Below are 5,327 nucleotides of genomic sequence, written 5' to 3'. Positions count from 1 at the left end.
TCGAAAAGACTTCCTGGAGGAAAGGAAAAGGAGCATAAAGCCCAGGAGACAGAGAATGGGAGAGGGAGAGCAAGGGAGTTAAGTGCACTTCCAGCAGGGAAGGGAAGCAGGGAGCAGTCCATAAAGACTTCTTGGAGGGAGTGGCATTTGAGTAAAGCTTGAAAGGACAGCAGAACATGAAGGCAAAGACTGGAAGAAAAGCCTTTTGAAGCTATGTGAAATGACGAGAACAGGAAGTGAAGAATTCACATAGGCTACAGTGTATATTTAAGTGTCTGTAAAGCAAAAAACAGGTGAATAACAAAAGTGGCCAACATTTATAGAATACTTAGCACAAGGTCAGCTCTGTGCTGAAAAGATGGTGGGAATCATCTCATTTGTTCCTTCCAACTACCTGCAGGGACTGATTTGTGAAAACACTTCCCAGATAATGGCTCTTAAATCAGAGGTGAGGGTGCACCTTGGCAAGGCAGGATACAGGAGCCAATCACAGACAGAGGGGCGCCAACTCGGTCTCCTCCTGAATGAGGTTGTAGGGCTAAGTTTGGTTTGTGAATAATCTATTTAAATGAAGGGCATAAAACTGTCCTGGAGGTTTAGAATGGTGAAGTGAGCCCAAGGAGGAATAAGCAGGTGAGCAAAACGCATGGGCTCTTTAGGTCCAACTAGACCCCGTTTCCCTCACATCCCTTCTTAATGACCTAGGAAAAGCTCTACTGAGCTGGGTACATCTGGATCCTGCTAAGAGCAGCCACTTGGCATTGGTAAGATTTTGTGCTAATTAAATATAGACCTGAATGTAAGCTCATGAGATATGTGTTCTGTTCCTACCAGTTACTATAGACATCCTGCATTTTTTTTTAAGGAAGTGTGATGTGATATGTACAGATGATTTGAACTCAAAACTGACTGCCTCCAAGAGATAAGGCTGGCATGCAAGGCGGGGACCAGGAGACCCCTGAAGATCCAATTCTGGACTCAGGATGTATTCTTGGAGCCTAAAGAGAGTAGTGGGCCAATGGGGATGGATGGGGCATAATGATCCTACAGGAGGCTCCTTACCTCCACAGAGAAAAGCCTCTGGCTTAACAGGAAGATACTATGGCAAGGGACAAAGTTATTCATGTTGCCTGATTCTTTAAGAAAAAAAAAAAAAAAAGTGGGCTGAAAGTCAGCTCATCCTAAACTGGGTGCCTACAGGGTCTACAGTCATTCCCAAGTCCACATGTTAAAAACAGGGTTTTAAAATGTCCAGCTGGGGAGTTCTTGAACCGTTTTTAAAAGTATATATATTTATATATGTAAAATACAATTTATAATATAAAACACACACACAGAGGCACACGTACACACCCACACACCTCCACCTTGAGGTCGTGTACCCTTGAGATGCTACATATAAGGAGGCATATTCAGTCTGGTCTGTTTACCAGTTTGTGAGGCACTTCAACAACTTTTAAGATGTCAAACGCCATAAAAATCAAAGTTCCAGTTATCCTGGTAAATTGGCTGTCACTGCCCAAACAAAACTAGAGACAGACCTAACCATGGCAGCCACGAATAGCTGTTCTTTGAGGGCCAGAAATCATGATTTGCAATATTTTTCCATCCAAAAGAGGGGAACATTACTCACTAGGGTCTGAAATGGTTTCCTGCCCCATGGTGTACATTCCTACACTAGCAATATGGTCTCAACAGAAGCTCTTAAAACAGAAATGTCACTCCACCAACTTCTTATTTCAGCCAACACAGCTTTGCATTTAAACTTAACTGCGAGACTAAAAATTTGACTCACCACAGAGACAACTGGAGAGACTTTAAAAAAAAAACAACAAAATAGCCCTGGAGGCTGATGTCACTGCTCTATCCAATGTCACTACTTCCCTCTTCCCCAAACCCAAGTGAACTCTGGAGAAAGTGACAAAGGGCTGAAATTTCAGCTTCAGCCACACGGCTGGCACACGCTTCAAAACATTTAATACTCAGGTGGGTTTCAGCTTTAAAAAACTTTGTAAAGATAGAGACCAAACCGTTTACTCCATTGGCATCCATTCCACAAAAGGAGGAAAATCATTTTAATACGGATTTTTGCAGAAAAAAAAAAAAAACTGCACTGCTGTCAGACCTAGTTCTCAAATGTCTTCACTGGATTCCTGTTTACTGAAGGCTCTGTTGTTGTGACTGAACAAAATTCGGCCTTGACATTTACCTCTGTTGCCTGAAAAAACTTCAAGTCACAGTCCTATAGAAAAATGCTATACCTGCAAAATGGTTCAGAAGCTTCGAGTCTGTAACCCCCTCAAAAGAAGTTGTATACCCTACACCTTGCTCTTGTCATGGAAATTTGGCAAAGCAGCTTTAGTCTTGGCCAGTATTTGTCCACATACACACGGCCACAGACAAGCCCCAGCGTCTTGGTATACTGGCTTTTTTGCCTGGAGGATGTGCAAACTCCAGTGTAACATCAAAATATCACGTCGACTCCCACGTTACTCAACTTATAATTTTAGCCCAATAAAAAAAAAATTTAGCAGTGCTTCAAAACAAATATTTGTGTCTCAATTCCAAACCATCTAAATTTATTTGCCAAAGTATAGTATAGAAGATGTGACGTGTGAAATGGGCAGGCACCATTTGATGGTGGGAGGTATGTAGATTCCCACACCCCCAGAAAAGTCTCAGAGGTCTGTGGGGATCCGGCACCCACAGGTTTGGAATCTTGGGTCTGGCCCAAAGAAGACACTGTGCTCTTTCAGATCTCCAGAATGCACGAAGGAGTGGGCTTTCAAGATGTTAAGTCTTGTCCCTTTTACCGAGAGGTGCTCCACTATGAAGACTTTGTAATGGATATTCCAATGAAATGCAAATACAAGCCACATTGAAGGGCGCCATTTAAAATGAAAACCCACACAAGATCTCTAAGCAAACCACTGGTTTCCAAGGGAGCCTGGCTGACTTAAAAGACAGGACACTTGATCCTGGACATGCCGCGCCATGCGGCCGCCACCCCCCACAACAGTCCTGCTGATTCTGACCATGGGATTTCCAAAATAGTTTCCCTCCAACAAAGCCAAGAGAACATTTTTGTGGCTACAGAGTGAAGTGAGGTTTCTCTTTATTAGAGAGAGAAGGCATAGCTAAATGGACACCTTTTACCTCGTACAACACGAGTCTCAGAAAGTCAACCTCCCCAAGGAAGTGCATCAGGAAGGGAAATGCCTCTGTTCAGGTGCCGCATGGTTTGGGAGACCTAGGTTGGCCCCAAAGAACCTTGGGAAACAGGAAGCAGTTTCAGGAGCACAACTTCTCTGAAGCCAGGAGGACCTCAACAATGTGGGCACAAAACGGAACAATCCAGTCATTATTCTAGAAGGAGCACCCACCAGCCAGAAATCCAGGAAGTAATCAATAAGAGGGCTCCCTTGAGGGAGGTCATGAGCTCAGTACTAAGAGAAGCTGAGGCAAGTTCTCAGTGGCAAAGCGAAGCTACTTGGGAGGGGTGGGCAATAGTGAGCCACAGGATGTAGTGGGTGTAAAGTCCACTGGTGGCAAGGCTCAGTTTCAAAGAAATTTCGACAACTAGATAGACAGCCCTTGTAATCCAGGCAATTCAGAGGTACTCACAATAACCCACTGTTGGTCCTGCAACACTTTCTCAAAAAAACAGTCTTGCTGGAGGATGAACCATTTTAGCAACGATGGGCAAGAGGAACCGAGAAGGCAAAGGCAGCTAGCTATAAAGCAGTGGTCCTCACTCAGGTGTGATGCAGATGCTCAGCAAGGAGACAGGGGGTATGGGAATGGAAATTAATAGGCACAGCTGAGCCATGGTCTCCTCCTGACCAAGGCATCAGACCTACTGCCCAACTGGGGAGGCAATTTCAGAATTTTAGGTATAGACCAAACAGGACAGGAGCTGACCATGTGCACCACTGGCCTGAAGCAGGACCTATCAGGTAGCTTAAAATCAGAGTAGGGGGGCAGGCAAGGGACCCCCACTATTCTCCTCCAAACGACCTCACAGCATAGTCTCCTACCCCTGGACACCTCTTCCGGGACATCCCACACCAAGCAGTCATTCGACTTGGAGGCCAATTGATACGAGGTAGCATAATAGAGAAGCTACCCCGATGATTACAATCATCAGTGAAGCACGGTATTTTCAAATTGGACAGGACGTAAAGCTCGAACAAGGTGCTCATTTTATGGAGGCGGTGGCTGAGGCTGACAGAGTGGTTGTGGTTTCCCCAGGCTCCGAGGGCGGGACCCAGTGGTGCTTGGTGAGCTCCGCTCCTGGCTCTTCCATCTATACACTGGATAAAGCAGAGAGCATGGTTATTTATTTATTTTTTTCCTGAGCCTCAGATGTTGCACTGTAAATAGAACAGATAGCACTAAATGGCTTCTAGGTCCCTGCTAGCACTAACTCCTCGTGTGATCAATGCTTCTAAAATTGCGATGTGTCCAGGTGGGGAAGTTCATTTACCCCCTATCTGGTTTACGCTCACTTAAGGGAGTGATTTCTTTCCTCTGAGGCTCTCATCTTGCCCATTATTCAGAGTGAGCTGCCTCCTGGTGTGCTGTCAAAATACATCAGCTTCAAAGACAAACACACACCTTTCAATCCAAGGCCAAGATAGTTTACTGTATAATTTATGATAATGTTAAGTCTGTTTCTCATAAATGTTAATGGTGCCACTTTTTTTCATAGATGGGTAATTCTCGGCAAAGCAGCTGGATATTAAAAGTTACATTTTCTTTTTAACAACATAACTGCCTCAGCCAACAAATCCGATTAAAACAAAATAAAACTCCACTGGGTTGCAGGCATGAAGATTCTGTTAATGGCAGTAAGTAAATCCAAAAATAAAACCATTCAAAGATTCTGTTCTCATAACTGTTTATCTACCATGATTTGGTTAAGTTCACATTCATAGACTTTCCCCCACTTTATGGTGTAGGTGTTATTAGAGAAAAAAACTGTTTTGTCTATTCCACATTCCTTCTACTCCTGTAAATTGTTGAATCTGTGCTACATTAATCTTCACTTACTATGCCTAAGTACCTCCCAAAAAGTACCTTTCCTGCTAAAAAGATTTTGCTACTAGTTATTCAGCTTTTTCTCATTCACAGAATCCACAAAGTTTAATTTGAAATAGAAATGCTGTCTTTTCATGTTTTATACCCTACAGAATTGTTTTGACTGCTAAAGCATGTTTGAGAAACCTTGCCTCAGATACTGGGAACCTGGATCTTGAAATCGCTGGACTCTTTCAAAGTCATTCCCTGACAAAAGAAATTAAGTCAATAATTTCAGTTCAGCTAGT

General features: G+C 43.5%; 1 long non-coding RNA gene across 1 annotated transcript in view; it reads right to left on the bottom strand.

Annotated features, from left to right (window-relative positions):
* Window positions 1-3,098: 3,098 nt before the first annotated feature.
* The window catches only part of LOC144217946 (uncharacterized), a 101,977-nt gene continuing 99,748 nt past the window's right edge, over window positions 3,099-5,327 (bottom strand). The window contains exon 3 of the long non-coding RNA XR_013330999.1: window positions 3,099-4,313. This is a non-coding gene — a long non-coding RNA (uncharacterized LOC144217946). The remainder of the gene's footprint in view (window positions 4,314-5,327) is intronic.

Source organism: Crocuta crocuta, unplaced genomic scaffold (assembly GCF_008692635.1).
Source record: "Crocuta crocuta isolate KB4526 unplaced genomic scaffold, BGI_CrCroc_1.0 scaffold130, whole genome shotgun sequence".
Lineage (NCBI taxonomy): Eukaryota > Metazoa > Chordata > Mammalia > Carnivora > Hyaenidae > Crocuta > Crocuta crocuta.
The sequence above is the reverse complement of the archived record's forward strand: the minus strand, read 5'-3'. Positions and strand labels throughout refer to the sequence as shown.